This window comes from Choloepus didactylus, chromosome 6 (genome assembly GCF_015220235.1).
Source record: "Choloepus didactylus isolate mChoDid1 chromosome 6, mChoDid1.pri, whole genome shotgun sequence".
In the NCBI taxonomy this organism is placed as follows: Eukaryota; Metazoa; Chordata; class Mammalia; order Pilosa; family Megalonychidae; genus Choloepus; species Choloepus didactylus.
Window position 1 is genome coordinate 88,531,417 of NC_051312.1, and position 21,156 is coordinate 88,552,572.

Genomic DNA, 21,156 nt, shown 5'->3' on the forward strand with positions numbered 1-21,156 from the left:
CCAGCTAGGACATGAAGTGGCCTAAATATGGCCACAGATTCTGTTCTGTGCCTCTCATCAAGACCACCATTTAAGGAAACTGGTCTAGCTTTCTGGAAGATTAGAGTCTATGTGGAGGAGAACCATGGTGCCCCATCCAACCCAGACATGTAATTGAGGCCATGGCAAACTTTCCAGCCCAAGCTTTCCCTCCAGCTGAATGCAGCCACATGACTGAGCTCAGGTGAAACTAGCAGAAGAATTGCCAGCCATAATTGTGAGAAATAACAAACTGCTGTTGTTCTGAGCTGCTAAATTTTGGAAGGGTTTGTTACACAGCAATAGATAACTGAAACAGCCAGGCTTTGACTTGAGGTCTTCCCTGTTCCAAGCTGGTGTTCTTTCCATGACACATATAACCACTTTTTCAATTATAGCATAGGTGTGCTTGATAAGATGATCTGTAAGACTCTTTCAAATTCTTAATAAAATTGTATTCTAGATGCATAGAGTTGGAAAAGCCCAAGGTGTTTTAGGGTAACAGGAGGAGGCTAGTCTAAGTAAGGTGGAGATTGTTGTAGAAGAATTAGTAGGAAGAAGAGCCATAAAGGCTAACTGCAACCAAACTGTAGAGGGCTCTGAATGCCAGGCTGAGATTTCTGGGTTTATCCTGCTAAGGGCAGGTAGTAACTGAAGAAGCTTGAGTAGGGGAGTGATGTGGTCAGACGTGGACCTTATAGCATAGTGGTTAAGAGCAAGCACTGGATTTGAAACCTAGCTCCATCACTCAATTGCGTTGTAACATTGAGCAAATCACGTAATCCCCCTGTTTCTCGGTACCCTTATCTACTAAATGCTAATAAAAATCAAACCTTTCTCATAGGATTGTAAAAATTAAATGAGATAATGTGTATAAAAACAGAACTCAGTGAGCACTCAATAAAGGGACACTAAGTAGATTGAGGAGGAGAGGAGGGGCAATGAGTCCAGCCTGCCGTCCAGATGATGGTCTACTGAGGTGCTGGTAACATCACAAAGGCAGTGTTTGTGGTAGTGATGTTTGCATGTGGCAGTAGTAAAGCCCTTTTAAAGATTTAAGAGTCTGGGAAATTTTTTGGCTAGACTACTGATTTTTTTTTTTCATCTCCCATGTCAGAAGCAGCAAAACTTTATATTACAGTGATAACTTTAATGTCTTATAGTGTGCTCAACTATAAAATATTTCACATCTATATGTCATTTGATCACTACTGTGCAAATAATTAGGAACCATGGAGAGATCTCGTCATTCACTCAACAAATATTTATGTAGCACCTGCCGTGTGCCAGGCAATCTGCTGGGTGCTGGAGGAATAATTATAAAGGCAAACAGGAATGGTCTCTCTTCTCATAAATTATAGTCGAGTGGAGAGCGGAGACGAATTAAGCAGGCAGTTACTGTTCAGGGCGATAAACGTTTTGTTGGGGGAAGTGTAGGGTACTGTGAGATGCTTTTAGCCTCTGGGGAGACAAACCAAAGGCTTTCTGAAATAAAGTGATCTAAATGACAACTGAGTTATAAAGAGAAATTAGGATTATGCCTGAAATTTTGCCACAAAGTCAAGACTAGCTTGCTTAAATCATGGGTTCATGCAGAGTAGTAGTGAAGAGAATACTGTGTAAGTAGGGTGGGGTCTCTGGTCCTGGAATGTCATGCCTGACAGCTGAGGATAAGACAACAGCTAGTTCATCAGGTCCCAGAGAGGTGACTAAACAGTGATACAGAGAAACTGAACTAGAGAAAGAAGCTCAATGGGTGACCCAGAGAGAGAAAAGAATGGGAAGAGGGTGAGTTATCAATGAATAATTCATCTTTCAGATCATAAATGTGCAGGAAAACAGAGTATAATGGGAAAAACAAGTGTCAGATGACCTGGAGTCTGATCTCAGCCTCACCATTGAGTCCCTTTTAGTATGTGATGTTGGTTGAGAAAATTTCCCTCTTTGAGACTCTGGTTTCTACATCTATAATCTGTATGGGTTGGGCTATTTGAAAGGAGACAAGAAGGGAATGCTTCAGAACGGAAAATGAAAGCTAGCTAGAATAGTATTTCAGTTAAGAAATATTGCCATTTGAGCCAAAGCAGAGAAGAATTTAGGATCTGAGGTTAAGCAGGTGAAGCAGCTACCAGTTCTAGAAAGGGAACCAAACTTTCTGGATTTTTGGCTTACTTTTCTGATTATTTATTAAAGGTTTGCAGAAGAAAGTGGGCTATGATTTTACTTAGTTGCCCGTCCCTCTCTGTGTTCTTGGCACCCTTCTCATCTCTTCCTTCTGTTACAGGGAACTCAGAGAAGGCACATTAAAAAGAAGCCTAGAGGGGCAGAGCCTAAACCAAAGCTGATTAATTGTAAATGGTGGCACTTCAGGTTTCAGTGGGGGAGTAATCTTAGAAAACTCTGGTAGACATCTACTGTGGTAGACATCTAGCACCCATCATTTTTTCTTGGAAGAGTAGCCCCTTGTTTTTGAACACCTATTCTCCCACTCCAATCATGTGGTTCCAGAAGGGGTTGGAAATTATGGTATCCTCATCCTTGACACACGTCATTCAAGCCATAGCAGAGAGAGATTTTGCAAGTTGGAATTAAGGGAAGGGACTCAGTCCCACCCAGATGGCAAAGCTGTGAGATGGGGCTGGAAGCTCTTGGTAGCCATGTTCTTTGTTCATGTGGAGGAAGCCAGTCTATGGTCGATAGACTGACACCCAGAGAAGCAGAGGAAGACAGGGGGACATTGCGGGGTGGGCAAGAGTGCAATCTACCATGTGGCATTATTGTCCCAATTTATCGTTGTCCTGGAAGCTCAGCTATGACTTTGCCCTTAGTTATGTGAAGTGATAAATTTGCCTTTTGACATTTTTGGGTTTCTGACTCTAGCAACTAAAAAAGTATTGCCTGAATCACGAGTCCTGAGTTTTCTGCTGGAGGTGACTACTTATTGTGCAGATGTAAGGCTGATTGTGAGGTCTAGCTTTCCTGGAACAGTCCCTTAACTTCTTAGGTGTTTGTATTTTTACAGTTTACCAAGGGGTAGTTTCAAATTGATCCTCACAATGACCCTCTGAGGTGGACAGGGTAGCCTTATTCCAATTTTGCATCAAGGATACTGGAGTGAAATGACTTGCACAAAGTCACATAGTAAGACGTAAAGTAAGGTCTTGAACCCAGGATGTAGCTTGTACTCTTTCCAATATGCCAAGCTCTCTGATCTCTGAGCATTGAACTGGCTCAGAATGTTTTTTCAGTTATTCATTCATTCAACAAATACCACTGAGCACATGCTATGGCCAAACATCATCCTGGAACCAGCATATAGTGTTGAACAAGACATAATCTCTGCCCTCACAAAGCTGATAATCTAGTATGTATATAGACAAGTAAACAGGAAATTAAAATTAAATGTGATCAGTGTGACAGTAGATGAGTTTCAGAGTCCATCTGAAGCAAATAAGAGGGGCACTAAACCTGCTCTGAAAAGGTTAGGAAAGACTCCCAGTAGGGCCACTGCTAGCCCATGCTGCACCTTTTCGTGAATCAGAAAAAAAAAAAAAAGTGTCCTTTGAAGACACTTGACTGCCAACTACTGGAAAATTGTCATAAAAAATATAAATCTTTAATGTCCGTGCTGTAATTGGCACACACAAGGTGTGTGCAGTGTGCAATCTGCACAACTATGTGTGGCCCCCTACTCCCCAGAAGAAATAACATTTAAGCTGAGATCCAAAGGGTGAGTGTGAGTTAGCTAGACTCCCTGGGACCTGTAGGCCCCAGGCATGTCCAAGAATTGGGTCTGCTGCCCAACACGCCATTATTTAATAGGCTGCTCATGTGTCTTCATTAATGCCACAAACCCTTTTTCCTCCACTTCAGCCTGGTCTCCTGTGGAGCCCAGAGCCCTCTCTCCCTGCAGGTAATTCAATCTCCCTAGACCTGTTTGCCTCCCAGAGACTAAAAGTTTATGTTTCTGGACCATAGCCCTCAGTGGTGCTTAATTCAAAAAGGAAGAACCCCCAAGAGAAAACCTGATCCTCTCTGGGAGGGATTGGCCTGGAAGGTAAAGTATCTGATGGCCTGGGGATTGTAGAGCCCTCTCCTATTGGCTGCTAATTATGTCATTCCCTTGACTGCAGCTTTTTTTTTTTTTTCTTTCTTTCTTTCTTTTTTTTTTTTCTTAGTTCAATGGAGAAATAAATGAGAACAGATCATGGAACCCTCTGTTCTTAGAATCATAAAATATTAGGCCTGGGAAAAATTCCATGGTCTGCTTTCCCTACCCAGCATTTTTATTGGGGTGAAAATAAACAGTAAATGCATATTTAAAGGGGAATAGAAATGGTTTGTTTATCCAAGAGAAAATTGGAGGAGAGTTCAGTCAAGGACAGGGATGGTTTTATCTGCTTTGCTTTAGTAACATTGGGGGTTTGTGTGTTGATGAGATGTATATGCATCTCAGATCTTTTAGAACCAGCTGACAGGTGGGACTATTTTCTTTCCTTAACATCTGCAACTCTATATAAAGATGTAACAGAACCACCTTTCAATGCCCTGGAGCCTTGATCATGAAATCAGCTCCACTTTAATGATGTTACTGCTCTCCATTCCCAGTCTCTCCTCCCTACTGTCTATCATAAAGCTTGTTATGTTATGTTAGGGTACACTTGGTTATGTTATGTTAAGTTAGACTAAATTAGATTAGGTTATTATATTGTTGTTATGCTATACATGTTAATTATATTACATTAAATTATATTATTCCTGGATTCACCAGAAATTCTTTTCATCCTATACCTCCTGTCTTCCATACCTTTCTACAGGCTCTTCCAAGCTGTTAGAATCTTAGACTGTTCAAATGGTATAACTTTAAAGAATGGCTGGCCTAACTCTGGAGTTTACAGCCAAGGAGCACAGAACCAGAGGGTCACAGAGTGACGAAGTTCAGCCAGGGAGTAAGAGGCAGATCTTAGGTGTTGTTCCCAGAGTTCTTTCCACCATCTATACTTCCTCTCTTGCTAGGTGATTAGATTGGGATGCATTTCGGCATGATTTTGAAAAGCCTGCTGTCTTACTTCTTCTAGCTACAAATCCCTGTTTTTCAGTTCCTTCCTCTTCCCTCCTTTCCCCCTCTCAAATTTTGAATCTCATCCAGGAGCCACAACAGGTGTTGGGCCTGCCTCTCAACTCCTCCTGAATCTTGGCTAGCAGGGTACTGGGGGTGGTGCATGCCCCAGTGCCACCCAGTTGGCTGCCTGATCAGTTTCAAGGTCTTTCTGGTAACCTCCAGGGCCAAATCTACTAAAAGTCTCCTCTCTCCCTGGAGCATCCAGTAATTATTGACATAGGGAAAGTCTTCAAAACTCTGCTCTGAGCTCCCCAAGGGTGAAGGATATTTTATTGCAAACTTACCTAAGCTCCCTAAGGGTTGTACTAAGATTGACACAGTGTTAAGATACAATGGAGGCTATTAAAATATGCCTATTGTCAACAATAATGGCAATAAAAACTCACCTTGATTACCGGAAACCTTCCCAAACTAGCTCTTGTTAGCTTCAGCCATTTCACTGGAGAAGGAGGGGCTGTGTAATGCTGAGTGCTCTACCTTTTGTAGGCTCAGTAAATATGTGTAACAGGCTTCCATTTGAGATTAAAGTACATCCACTTTGGAATTCACACAGGTGTGGCCTTGTCCAGTGTAGCATCTGTTTTGCTAACTAAAGCTGCTGAAACGCAATATACCAGAAATGGACTGGCTTTTAACAATGGGGATTTATTGGCTTATAAATTACAGTTCTAAGGCCATGATAATTATAGCATCAACAGGAGGATACCTTCTCTGAAGAAAGACTTCTGGCATCTGGGACACCTCTGTCACATGGGAAGGCTCGTGGCTGGTGTCTGCTGGTCCTTGTCTCCTGGGTTTTGTTGCTTTCAGCTTCTGGCTTCAGTGGCTTTCTCAGCTTCTGTGGTATGTCCTTGTCTCTCAGCTTCTCTGGGGCTTCTCTGAGCTCTCCAGGATTTTGCTCTTTTATCCTCTTGTAAAGTACTCCAGTAAAAGGATTAAGACCCACCTTGGATCACATCTCAATTAAAATAACCTAATCAAAATTTCCCACCTACAATAGATCTGCATCCACAGGAATGGATTAAAAGAGCGTGGCCTTTTCTGGGGTACATAACAGCATCAAACTAACACAGCATCCATGGGAGTGTACTTCTCAGTTCTCCAACAGAGAGCCTGCTGGGAGGAGTGTAGTTAGCTGACAATCTCTGGCTATGGCATCTTTGGGATCTACTCCGGTGTTGATACCAAGGTCATGCTCTCCCTGTCCTTCTTTCTGCCAATGACTGAGCACAGTGGGGATACTAGGGCCAGACCATTCCTGCCCAACACAGGCCTCCTCTAATGGGCAATCATTACTTTGCAGTTTCCCATCAGCCTAAGACTTCTTCAGAGCTGCATTCAAGTCTGAGGCACCTCCTGCCCACTCTTTTTGCAGAGGTTTCAGACCTGTGTCACAGTCTGAGGCTCTCCCACCTACTCCTGCTCTTGCTCCCCTTTAACCTTCGCAAGTGTTACACCACCCCCACCCCACCCCAATAATCTCTTGCATTTCTAATTCCAACTTGGTGTCTGCTTCCTGGAGGACCAAACTAACACATCTACTGACCTAGTAGGCCCAGCTCACCAAAAGTCTGTTTTTCATAAGGGCTTTAGGTCTCTCTTGAAGGGAACTTATCCCAATAAAAGTGAGGACACAGGCAATGTGACTCCGGAAATAGAATCTTCAAAATAAAAAAGGAGCAAGTCACACAGACATAGGGGACTGGTGGTTTGATTGGCTGAGCCCTCGACCATGGGACTTGCCCTTGGGAAGACTGTTGCTGCAAAGGAGAGTCTAGGCCTGCCTATAATTGTACCTGAGAGTCTCCTCCTGAATGCCTTTTTGTTGCTCAGATGTGGCCCTCTCTCTCTAGCTAAGCCAACTTGGCAGGTGAAATCACTGCTCTCCCCACTATGTGGGATCTGACACCCAGGGGAGTGAATCTCTCTGGCAACATGGAATATGACTCCCAGGGAGGAATCTAGACCCGGCACCATGGGTTGGAGAACATCTTCTTGACAAAAAGGGAGATGTGAAAGGAAAAGAAATAAGCTTCAGTGGCAGAGAGATTCCAAAAGAAGCTGAGAGGTCACTCTGGTGGGCACTCTTACACACAGTATAGACAACCCTTTTTAGGTTCTAATGAATTGGTTTAGCTAGCAGTAAATACCCAAAACTATCAAACTACAACCCAGAACCCTTGAATCTTGAAGACAAGTGTATAAAAATATAGCTTATGAGGGGTGACAGTGTGATTAGGAAAGCCATATGGGCCACATTCCCCTTTGTCCAGTGTATGGATGGATGAGTAGAAAAATGGGGGCAAAAAAAAAAAAAAAAAAAAAAAGGCACACAGTGTTCTTTTTTACTTTAATTGTTTAATTGTTCTTTTTCACTTTAATTTTTATTCTTATTATTTTTGTGTGTGTGATAATGAAAATGTTCAAAAATTAATTTTGATGATGAACACACAACTATATAATGGTATTGTGAACAACTGAATGCATGCTTTGTATGACTGCATGGTATGCCAATATATCTCAATAAAATTGAATTAAAAAAAAAGGAGACAGTCAAAGTTCAATATTATGTTTAGCACACAGATTTTATTCCTGGTGTTACTACAGCCTTACCCCTACCCCTACCTTTAGTTCATGCTTAGTAATTTGTGGAAAGGAATGGGAGTTAGGGAAGAATCAGCAAAATATGGAAGAATTGCTGTCTCAGTTTGCCAGGGCTGCTATAACAAATACCACAAATTGGTTGACTTGACAACAGGAATTTATGGTCTCAGTTTTGGAGGCTAGAAGTTCAAAATCAAGATGTCAGCAGGCCATGCTTTCCCCAAAGTCTGTAGTGTTCTTGTGGTGATCTATAATTCAATCTCTCTTCTCTTACATGACCATCTGTCTCCTTCTGTCTCCCACTGCTCCTGTGTCTGAATTTTCTGTGTTTATAAAGTCTCCATCATATTGGATTAAGGTCCACCCTGATTCAGTGTGGCCTCATCTTAATTGGATATCTGAAGATCCTATTTACCAATGAATTTACATTCACAGGACTAGGGGTTAAGACTTGAATATGTCTTGGTGGGGGACATGATTACATGATTCGATCCATAGCAGTTGCTTTACTAAAAACTCTGTGAGGTTTTCTTCTCCCCTCTGCATATCCATATAGTGGATTGAAGGATCAATGTGACCTGGCATCTCAACAACAATAAAAAAATAATGTGAGAATCACAATCCAGGGCTTCCCAGAAATTAAGAGAGGCATTTTTCAAGAAGCTGTGGTCCTTTTTTAACAGGTGCAGGCAAGAGCTTCCATAACCATGTGCTCCAGTTTGCTAAAGCTGCCAGAAATGCAATATACCAGAAATGGATTGGCTTTTACAATGCGGGGTTATTAGTTCACAAATTTACAGTTCTAAGGCCATGAAAATGTCCAAATTAAGGCATCAAGAGGTAGATACCTTCTCTGAGGAAAAGGCCGATGGTATCCAGAACACCTCTGTCAGCTGGGAAGGCACATACTGGTCCTTTGCTCCAGGTTCCATTGCTTTCAGCTTCCGAATCCAGTGACTTTCTCCTTCAGCATCTGTGGGTTCTCACTTAGCTTCCCCAGGGCAAACTCTGGACTTTATCTTTTAGCTTAGCATCTTCAAATGTCTCGGTCTGTGTTGTTTCTTAGCTCTCTTAAGGACTCCAGTAAACTAATCCAGGCCTACCCTGAATGGGTGGGATCACATCTCCAATGGAAATAATGCAATCAAAAGATTCCACCCTCAACTGAGTGGGTCACATCTCCTTGGAAAAAACTTAATGCAAAGGTCCCAGCCAACAATAGGTCTGACCCCACAAGATTGGATTAAAAGAACATGGCTTTTTATGGGGTTTATAATAGATTCAAACCAGCACACCATGTATAAATTTGAATCCCAGACTATCACAGCCGAAAGGAAATACAGAGGTAATCTAGTCTGCTAGTTTTCAAACTGTGTTCCATACAGTTTCTCAAGGGCCTAGGGAGGGAGCAGTGGGGGCTGAGCTGCAGGGCTCTTGCCCCTCTATCCCCTTGTCAACAGGAACCATTTTACTACTCTCTGATTAAAAATTTTGACTTCTTTACACAAGTTAGTTTATAGAAAGGATCTTGTTTCTTTTCCTTTTATCTTGTTTAAAGTTAGATAGAAAACTGGAATCTTGAGAGAGATTCAATGATGATAATACAATGGATCTAATGTAAATGCCATAAAGGCCAGACAAAATCATTGGTTTGTGGGTTCTGTGGCAAGAGAGCACATCCATCTGGGAGAGGGTCAGGTGTCCATCCAGGAGCTAGAAGAAGGAAGTTTAGTGATAAACTAGAACATCTTTCTTCCTTCAGCAATAATTCCTCTGGAAAGTCAGGTATTATATTGGCTATTACTCACCATGAAATACTTTAGCCTAGTATAATTTATACATGTGCTGGTTTTATTCTGTAACTTGGGGGTGGTTAACTGAATTCTGAAATATCTGATTTAGGATATGGTTGGTTAGCTTTAAAAGAACCTTATCACTATTAATTTATTCTATAACTACTTGTTATATTGTAATTTGAAAGCCATCACCTTTTTGTATATATTTTATATTTCACAATAAGAAAATAACTGAAACTATGGTACCATAACTCATAACAACTTTGGAAATTCCCTATATAACTACTTGTTAAATCATACGTTGAAATATATTACCTTTTTGTATATATGTTATATTTTACAATAAAGAAATAACTGAAACTGTGAAACTGTAACCTATAATATTCTCTGAAATTTCTTCTCTAACTACTTGTTAAATTGTACTTGGAAAGTCATCACTTCTATGTATATATGTTACATTCTACAATAAAAAAAATATGATAAAAAAAACAAGAACCTTATCACAAATCCACACTCTGGAGCTGCTACCGCTAACTCTTCATTACATTGATTTTCAATAGAGCATTTGATAATTAGCATAAAAATGTTATAAACAATTTTTTTATTGGGAAAGTGAGTGGGGTCAAGATATATGAACGGATAACAAATAGTGCCTGGACATCTCCACCCTTTTGTGAACCCAGCTGCCTGTTTTCTCTAGTGTTCTTATTGGGCTAGGGCTCCCTTTCGGTCCTGGCATCTAATCTGACTAGAAGGTTAACTGAATACCGCACAGGGGTATTATCCCATCTGCCTCAAATAAGCCTTTCATCCAAGATACTCTTTAGAGCATATAAAGGACAGAAAGCTGAGACGTAGACAGACGTACCAGGACAGGTTATATGGCACTGCTTTTGCACCTAATACATTTTTATATATGTGGCAGAATTTCATCTGAGACTCGCTTTCACAGTAACATCACCTAGAGCCAGATTGTGGGGGGAGAAAACCTTTACCCACCCCCAAATATGCTGGAGAAAGACAAACAGAACCTAACCACTGTAAACTTCACAACAGCAGGTCAGGTCTAGAGGAAATTAGCCCTTAATAAATCATTCTGTGTCCTTTTTCCTTTATTCCACTCTACTGTTTTACATTTTTACTCAGAGTAAAAGAAATTATGATTGTAAAATAGAAAAGGGGGCTGTATATATGAGAAGATTGTTAGGAAGTACACATGTATACTCAGACATGTGTATTAAATGTTGCTTAATGCAACATTCATTTATTAAACACATATTTATTAAATGTCTGTAGCTGAGAGCAAAACAAACCTGGTGCCTGCTTTCAGGAGTTAACTGTCTCAAGGAAAAAAAGAGATATTAAAAAGTAAATATGTAGACCAATCAGTATACAACAAAAAATTGTGATATATGTTATAAAAGAAGAGAACAGGTGTTTTGAGGGAGAATAATAGGAGGTAACCAATTTACACTGAGGAGTCAGGAAGACATTCCTGAGGAAGAGTCATTTAATCTGGGATGTGATACAGGTCCAACTACCTTGTCTGAATTATTTGATATATTCTGGAATACAGAATTTTTGGATTTTACAAAAGAAACATGGAACATATGCTATATGTTATAAAACAGCCCCAGTAGAATCTGGAGCAATACTCCATGATCAAATACATGAATATTTCTGTTACAAAATGATGTATGAATAATCATCATAAATAGATTCATGCCAATTTGGATCAGGTTTTGCCATGCTATGAATTAAGGTTAAGTCAGATTAGGTTACCACATTAACTGCAAATAAAACATTCAGTTTTCAGAATGAAATTGTAGCTAAGGTATTGTGGATCTGTAGTTCCATTTTATGGCTAATAAAACTGAGGTTAAGAGTTGATAAAGTCACATAGCTAATGGTGGACCTAGAGTTAGAGTCCTGGTCACATTGGCTCTTTTCTCTCTATCGAATTAAATTAAATTTGCTAAAAATAAAATAATGAAATAATACTACAGGTGAAATATAAATGGCATAGTAGTTCAAAAAAGGGAGAGATTAATTTGATCTAAGAGTGAATTCAATAAAAGTAAGTGGATGACAGTTGATTCATCAGTCTAGGTCAAATGGCTAATGGGTGGGGGGGGGTGAGGTGGCTAAGATGAGAATCCTGATTTCCCAGCTATTACTTTTGTAATGTGGTGACTGAGAAAATCCCCAGAATGGAAAGAATTTGGGGGTCACAGTGTATGTTTTGTCTCTCTGGTCCTGTCTGCCTTTTGGATGCAACTGGGTGACTCTAAACAACATGCTCTTCCTGAGGTCTGGTTTTCATTATTGTTATATCCTCAGGCTCCCAAGTCAGCTGAGACAGAGGTACAGTCAGAAAGGCCTATTAGAGGGAATGTATTTGCTTCTAATTTAGAATAAGAATAGCCACACCCCACAGATCAAAACCCATGGAAACTTCCACTGCCCTGCAGCAATGTATAAAGCATTTCTGAAAGATACTTAACATGCTCCTGAAAAAGGATTCCATATCAAATGCTTTTAGGGGAATGTTCCATATTATATTCCTATCTTGGAGATTCATGTTGCACATAGAAAAGTCTCTGAAGAGCTCTGCAAAAGGTTTCTATTTAACCTTAACCCAGTGTTTTGCAAATTTGTTTGTTTATGGAAACTTTTATTTGTAGCATATTTATTATCATCATACAGAACACACTTGGGAAATGCTGGAGTAAAGACTACTGGCTGAGAACAAAGGAAATCTGGGTTGTAGTCCTGGCTCTGCCACTAACATGCATTTTTGACTCTTCTTTGGATTTCAGTTTCCTCATCTGCAAAAGGAGAGGGTTAGAATCAGTGATCTAGAGAGAAAAACAACTACCTTATACTGCTTACCTCCCCTGTGGTAGGAGCTGGATGTACCATGAGGGCGCCATGCTTAGAAGGACTCCATGCTTGGTTTAATGCTCTACTGTGGTCATTTTGAAATTCTTAATAATTTTTTAACAAGGGGCCTGCGTATTCATTTTGCACCGAGCCCTGAAAATTATGTGGCCAGTCCTTTGTACCATTATCTCTAATACACATCAGTCTGATGAGAATGGATGTGTTTTATTCACGATGTATAGATGTGGAACTGAGGATCAGAGAGATTAAATAAATTGCTCAAGATCACATGGGAAGTGAATAGCAGAGCCAAAATTCCAGTCAAATCTGTCTAGCTCTAAAGCTTTTGCACATTCCACTAGACCAGCTGCCCATGCAAACATTCTATGACTCTAAGATTCTTTTGTTCTTCAAACTGCTATTATATTGATCTCACTAGTCAAATAGCAGAATAACAGTATTAATCCCATACACTGTCTGACAGAATGCCTGGCTAAATGAATTATTGAGTGAAAGACCAGATGTCAATGCATGACTGGCTAGATGACAAGGAATGAATGGCTAGAAAAGTTAGGCATGAAATCCAACAAACCTGGTTCTGCTATTTACCATGCAACCTTAGGCAACCCACTGGATTTCTTTAAGTCTCAGTTTACCTCCTAGGTATGTTGTGAGGATTAAATGAAATAATGCATTGTTTAACACATGGTAATCCCTCAATAGATTATCACTATTCTTTTTTTAACCTGGGCAGGCTAGACTTGCCATTGTGGTATCAGAGCTCCAACGAATGTAACCCATTTCATTTGTTCAGTAACAAGTATAAGAACATTATATTTCTTTACTTTTCACTAAATCAACTAAAATTTTTATTTTTCCAAATCAAATTATAAATCTACTTCACCCACACCTGCCAGATTGGCAACATATCCAATCTCAGAGCTTTTGTAGATATGCAAAAACCCAGGTCTTATATAATCTAAAAACTTGAGAAACAGTCTTCAGTCCACTATAGTTGTGGTGGAGATGCTCATTGCCCAAGCAGGTGGGACCGGTTAGAGGTATCTAGCCCAGTTGCTCAAGGCATCTACTCCTTCCATTATAAACCTGGCCACCAAGAATTCCTCTATGAAATTCTAAAGCCACAGCTTGGTATTCATTCCTGAGGTGTCCTTGTAGTCATCACTGCCCCATCCAGGGCACAGGGAGGGGGAGCAGCTCAGGTCCCCATCACTCCTTTATCCTCCCATTTTTGTAGACTCCAACTCTGCTCTCCTTTAATCCTCAGAGTTTTCCATCTTCCAAACAATCTAGCTCTCTCCCTTCAAGAATTTATACATTGGGAGCAGTGACCTCTAAACTTTTTCCCCCTGGAGTAAGGGAATCCCCCTCCCCAACTTATAAAGGACTAACCTTCCAAAATAGGTAAAGAAGAACATTTCCTTTTAAATCTTTTTTACCAGTAAGTCCACAGAAGAAACAAATAATCACTTTAATTCACTCAATTTACAATGTTCTCAAATTTTTTTGTCTTCCACAAAGGCTCCCATGATCCCTTTTTTCCTTGGCCATTATATTGCACATCTAAGCCTGTATGTCTTCTCTTCATATGTATCTTTGTATGTCTTATCTTACTGCAAACTGGAAAAGCAGAGACGAATAGTAAAAGTAACAGGACTAGACAGATTATGTTACTGATTCTTTCCACTCCTAGGTGAGAATTATCACAACCAACTGTTTGGTTTTCCACATTTCTGATCTTCAGACCTCCTTGGGAACAATGACAGTAGAGGATGGAAAAAACATAGGTTTTGGAAGTTTTGATTTAATGGTAACACGTCTATATATTCCAGGGTATTGGACTAGGCCAGGACACTGTTGTCCATGGACTAGGCGAAAGAGAAGGAAGCAATGGACCAACAATTTTCCCCCTCTCCGCTAGACAGTTAAGCTGGGCATCTGCCAGGTCAAGGACAATATTCTGTGCTCCAAAATAGCAGCAGAGCTGTAGACCTGTAGTGTTGGGCCCTCTAGTGGCTAGTTCTTCTCGTTCAATTAATACAGCTGGCTGTTTTCTACCCTACCAGTCTCTATCATTCTCTTTTTTGTACCTCTCTTTTGGCAGTTGCTCCTTGATTTGGGGAGGGGGTGGGCAGATATGGAACTCAGCAGACATAGATTCTGGTACAGATTCCTGCTGTGCAACCTCAAGTACCTCACCTAAATTATCCTGGCCTCAAGGCTAGCATGAGAGTTCAGTAACCATTCTGCACCATTTTTATTTTACAAAGTGCTCTCACATCCACTTTTTTTCTCTTGAAATACAGAATTTTATTTAGAAACTGTTTAAAGTAGGAAAACTTCAAGAAAGACCAGGTGGAAAATGAGTTCCCCCCAAAATGGAATTTTAGGGCAACAAAATTCTGAAGGGCCCCAAGGAGAAATAGCACGACCGTCATTTGAAAATGGCTAGTTACTTGGTAGTTTTTTTTGGTATTGTTAATCACAGAATCTGGGTTTTCCTCTGAATTCCACACCAAGCATGCACTACACAACAATTTTATCATAAAATACCTGCTTTCTACACATATTTTAAGACAAGCTACCACCAGAAACAAATCAATACAAATACATCAGGGGCTGAATAATCTCAGTAGGGGTGACAAACATTTTGCAGAATTCTGTCAAAGGGACTGAATAGGCTGTGGGCAAAAGCAAACAAGGGAGAGTTAAGGAATGAAATATTTTAAATATCAATAATTAAATCAGCCATGTTACTGTATTTTCTGCCAAAGAAAATTAACATTTAGTAATATGCTAACAAATTTAACTCCAAAGAGATTACTGCACTGCCAAAGTATTCTGATAGCAGTGGAAAGCTGTGTCCAGCAGGTACAAAAAACACCCCAGCCTTGCAGATCCAAGGTAGCAGTGGCCTTCACTGATCACTCCCTTTGTGAGAGGTCCAGAAAGAACTTGCAGCATGATCACCTTCCTGCTGTATTTCTGCTCTCAGCAGCAATCTTTAAGGAGCCAAAGAGGAGTCCCCACTGGGCAAGGGGAGCAAGAAGAGAAACATGTTAAATGTAAACTTAAAAGACAGTAAAATGGGACACAACCCCCATTCAAATCCCAGAAATGTGGGCAAGTCCCCAAAAGTAGATGTTAGATTAAAAAACTGGACACACCTCATTTCCCCCCCCAAAAAACTCAATACATGGAAATTCAGGGGATAATTGGAAAAATAGTCAGAAAAATACTCAATGAAACTCGAGCACTTTAACTGAAATGTCTCAGTTGAAACACACCTTGTATTCACCCAGGCAACAGTGCCTCTTGCTTTTTAGCAGGGATGCAATTGGTCAGTGACACCAAAAGGCTTTTCAGAGCAACTTTCCTTTTGGGCCAATGTCTAGGCCTACAAGGATTCAGGCAGTCCTGGAAAGACTGCCTGAACACAATGTCAAACACATAAAATCTGTCATGGTACATTTTATATTTTGAAATATGGAAGCATATTTGAAATACTCTAAGGCATTTGTCTATTAAAACATTCTTTGACAGGATTTCACATTAACCTAAATTCAATTCAAATTTTAAAATCCATTTCTCAAAGTATTACATAAAAACACCTTCTCCAGCAATCAGTGTTTCCAGCAACCACACAGTGAGCCCCATGGTCACCTCTTTGTTCCTTAGGTAAACCAACTAGATACTAATACTGCTCTGCTACAAGGTAAAAGCTGTTAACTCATACTTAATGGGAAAGAGTGAAAATTCTGCAAAGTGTACTTTTTAAGAAGACGTACCTTTTACTTATGAAAAGAAACCAGTGAGTCCTCTAAGAATAATAAAAGGGGTTATTTTAAAATTAAGCACATGGTTTGGAGTGAAGAATTCAGACGTTGCTCTGCTGGTCCAGGTTGTCAATACTCTTCCTGTTCCTCCCATGGGCCCCCCTTCAGCAGCTAACACAAATCAGTACAATGTTCCTCAGCTTTCCAAAGTAGAAATCTCTCCCCTTCACCAAGTCTTCGTGGTACGTTTCAATAGGTTGGTTGACCTGCTGCATCAATGCAGCTGCTTGATCATCCCTGTTGCCTACATCAGGTTCTTGCTCACCACAACTGAGCCAGCGTTCGTTATGAGCTACAGTAGTTTGTGTTGAAATGGGCTTCTATGGCGCTTCATTGCTAGAGCTGAGAGGTTTCTTTGGTTTATTCAGAACTGGAGTACCAAAACAGGGAGCCATGCTGTTTCTTGACTTTGTCTAGCACCTATAGGATTATAGTCTTTTTCCATCAGGGTTTGCATCAAAAAACTCCTTGAACCACTGACTGAATTCAAAATGGTCCTGAAATTTCCTTTTTACTGATCTGTCCACAGGAATTATTTTGTCAACACTCATTCTCTTAAAACCTGCTTGTAGTATTTTGAAGTTCTGGATGTAATCATGTTCTAACTTAGCTTGGAATTTAACTTTCTTTAAGGCAATGGAGCCAGGGAACAGCATGTCCATAAACTGACACTAAGCAGCCACTAAGAGCAACTGTTTAATCTTTGTCAAATTCAATTGCAGAGACTCGTTGATCCACACCAACATGTCATGTTGACTTAGGTTATTACTGGTCACCGAAGTTGAGTATATGTTCACAGTCAAGTTTGGCTCTCGGCGGGACTGTGTTTACTACCTGTGCCCAGCTCCAGTTCGTCTTTGTCTCATTCAAACAACCTGACTCTGCCCACCCTCTCACATGATGACTTCATACTCACCCACTTCATGCTCCCTCCCCAACCCTCACAGCACGATGTAAAGCTCACATCCACTTTTAATTGAATCCATTAATCCATTGAACCAAACTCTGAAATCAAATGAGATAATGGAAATGAAAAGTACTTTGAAAGGTAGGAAGCACCATACACATGTAAGAGATTATGTAGCACAATACTCATGATGATGCTGATTTATTCTGCCAATATTTATTGAGTGTCCACTTTGTGCCAAGCCTTATTCTAGTTGCTGGGGGTGAAGAGATGCATTAGACATAGTTCCTGCCTGTGCTATTGCATTGTTTCTAGGCAGGGCAAAAGAGAAGCCAAGAGATTATAATGTTATTTAAAAAAAACTTTCTTGGATATTATAAACAGGGCAGTAAGGAGCAAAGATGAGTGACAGAAGCTGCTACGTACACTGAGGTGGAGCAGAGGGATTCAAAGTAAAGCTTCATAGAAATGGAAGGTTTTTGTAGGTAGAAAAACTGAGATGGATGAGCTAATTCCTTGTCTCTTGAGGACAGGGTCTCTGCCTATCTTGTTTGCAGTTGTATTCTTAGTGCCAAGTACATGGTTTGACACTTAGGTACTTAAATAATTGTTGAATGAATGAATGAATGAATGATAGTTCAAGAGCGGAACTGTAAGTCTGAGGCTATCCCAGAGAGCTCCTTTTTGGGATGTATTTAAATAATTTCATCTCTCAACTGAGTGAGATGTACCAATGATTCATATTAGATATTTTCTTGAGACTAAACCCTCCTTATCTCCCAGCAGATTCTGTGTCCAGCGTCAGAGATCAAGTAGAGCACTCAGAATCTCTTTGTTGCCCAGTTCCCTCTACCCCCAACCAAGACACCTCAAAGAAAAGACAGGGTATTGTCCCAATGTTTATGGGAATAATAAGCCAGTTGGGACATCTCTTGGGTGAAGGTCGCTGAGTCCCTACAGTCCTGACTTTCAAAGGAACCAGCTATATTGGGGAGAACATGGACTCTGAATTCAGGCAATTCTTAAAATCTAGACAGCCCCATATATTAAGTGAATGTTAAACAAGCTCTTTTATCTCTGAGCTTCTGTTTCCTGATCTATAAAATGGGGATAAAAATAATCACCTCAAGAGCTTTTATGAGAGCGAGATAATTTAACATGTAAATTGCCTAGCACAGTGCCTGACAGAGATTGGTTACTCATCAAATATTAGTTTCCCTGACCTTTTTCTTTTCCATTCATTAATTTTTTACTTTCCTGCTCCCAGGAGCTCATTCTCTGTCACAGTGCAACAATTAGCACAGATGGTGTTTTAGTTTTCTAGGTTGCTCAAGCATAAAATGGTTCACTTAAGCAATGGGAATTTATTTGCTTATGGCTAGAGTCTAAGAAAATGTCCAAATCAAGGCATCATCAAGGCAGTGCTTTCTTCCTGAAGATCAGCTGCTGGTGATCCTGGCTCCTCTGCCACATGGCAAGGCCAGGCACATGGCAGTGTCTGCTGGACTCTCCCTTCTCTTCTGGGTTTCACTGATTTCAACTGCTTGCTTCCAAGGCTTTCTTCCTCTTTGTCTGAATTTCATTTCTCCTAAAGGACTCCAATAATAGGATTAAGACCCATTCTGATGGGTCACATCTTAACTGAAGTTGCCTCATCAAAAGATCCTACTTATATGGGTTTACACCCACAGGAATGGATTATACTTAAGAACATGTTTTTCTGGGATACATACTGCTTCAAACCACCACACTCTACCCTTGGGACAAAAAGACTTGTTCTTTCTACATACAAAATACATTCCATCACAACATGCCAAAAGCCTTAAGTCGTTTCAGTAACAATACTAAGTACAAAGTCTCATCAAAACTGATCATAAGTGTGGTCTGTCCTGGGGCACAATTACCCTTTCTCTGTGGACCTGTGAAACCTAGAGAACAAGTTATCTGCTTCCAGTATACAAAGAAGGGACAGGCATAGGATAAACATTCCCATTCCAGAAGAGAGAAATTGGAAGGAAAACAGGGGTCACAAACAATTCCGAAACCCTGCAGGGGTTAAATAATTAGATTTCAAGGTCTGAGAGTCATCTATGGAAAAATGTTTTGTCCTCAGGGCCTGATGGAGTGGCAGCCCCACCCCTTCCAAGTGCTTGCACAGAGGCCAGGCTCACCCTAAACACTGGGGTGAGGCTCCACCCTGGTCAAGCACAGGGTAGCAGTCAGATTCTCTGCAATCCCCGGGGCAGGGGTTCCACCCTCCGAGAACAATGGAGAGGCAGCACTCTTCCTGAACAAAGCCTGCCCTCTCCAAGTGCAGGGCCAGACTCAACCTTTCAACACACGTGGGTAGGCCAGCTCTCTTGGCCAGAGGAGATGTCTTCAGTCCAGGCCTCAGCTTCCATGGTCCTGACCTCGAAATGATTTTTCCTTCAATCTATTCCTTTTCTGTCCCTTTCAGGCTAGGATGGCAGTGGTTCCATTCATACAGATCTTGCAAAAACGTTGTCAGTTTTGGTTGTAGTACACAGGGGTCCAAACCATCAGACAGTAGGACTTCCCACAGATCCTTCCTGGATAACTGTACCTCCAATCTTGACTTGCACTGAAATGGCTAACTGGATCCATGTTCAGTTAAACCCTCATATGGAGCACTATTCTCTGGGGACTTGCTTTCCAGAAACTTTTCCAAACCATCAGTTTCTAGTTTCTTTGTGCCCAGGAGCTCAGCTCTCAACTGATCCTTTTCTGTTTGCATTTTACTATAAGCTGCGAGGAGAAAGCAGGCTGCACATTCCACATTTGGCTTGGAAATCTCCTCAGTTAAATATCCAAGCTCATCACTTTCCAATTCTGCCTTCCATCCAACATCAGAACTCAATTTTGCTAAGTTCTTTGCAACTTTAAAACAAGGATTGCATTTCTTCCAGTTTCCAATAACACAATCATCGTTTTCTTCTAAGGCCTGGTTAGAAGTACCTTTAGCATCCATATTTCTACAACAGTCTCTTCAAAGCAATCCAGGCCTTTTCTGTCAAGCACCTCACAAATCTTCCAGCCTCTACCCACTCCGATTCCAAACCCATTTCCACATTTTTGGTATTTGCAATAGCAGTACCCCACTCTCCTGATACCAAAATCTGTTTTAATTTCCTAGACTGCTCAAAGCAATGCCATGAAATGGTTCGGTTAAGCCATAGGAATTCATTCACTTATGGTTAGAGTCCAGGAAAATGTCCAAATCAAGGCATTATCAACATGACGATTTCCTCCCAAAGATCAGTGTTCTGGGGCTGGCTGCCAACGATTTGGCTCCTCTGTCACATGGCAGCATCTGCTGGTCTCTCCCTTCTCTTCCAGGCTTCATTGATTTCATCTGCTTGCTTCTGTGGTTTTCTCTATCTCTGTCTATATCTCATTTTCTTATTAAGGCATCCAGTAATAGGATTAAGACCCATCCTGGTTGAGGTGGGACACACCGTAATTGAAGTAAACTCATCAAAAGGTCCTACTTAAGTGGGTTTACACCCATAGAAATGGATTCAGTTTAAGAACATGTTTTTCTGGAGTACATGCAGGTTCAAATCACCAGAGATGGGTTCTCTGATTTCACCCAGGCAGATCATGTTCTTGATTTCTTAGTGGCACATGAAAGAGGATTCTTTTTCCTATAAGAGTTTGACTGAAAGCCTTGCTTTGTCTATTTTTTCTTTGCCTAAACCAGTATCTTGGATATTACCATTCCAGTGAGAGGGGAGAACAGACTCACCAGTGCCAGTAAAATATGAGCAAAGCCACACTTCCAGAACAGGCTTGATTATACCCACAGAGCTCCCTGCTGCCTTCTTCAACCCAAGAACATAATCTAATCTGAGTAGCAGCACGTCTTCTTCCTTGGCAGGGCTGTAAATGTTTTGATCTTGACTTTTCCAACGGGAAGAGTGAGGAGACTGCTACCTGTCCACCAAATCC

General features: G+C 40.7%; 1 pseudogene; it reads right to left on the reverse strand.

Moving 5' to 3' along the window:
• Positions 1-16,384: 16,384 nt before the first annotated feature.
• On the reverse strand, positions 16,385-17,041 carry LOC119537207 (annotated as a pseudogene).
• Positions 17,042-21,156: the final 4,115 nt, after the last annotated feature.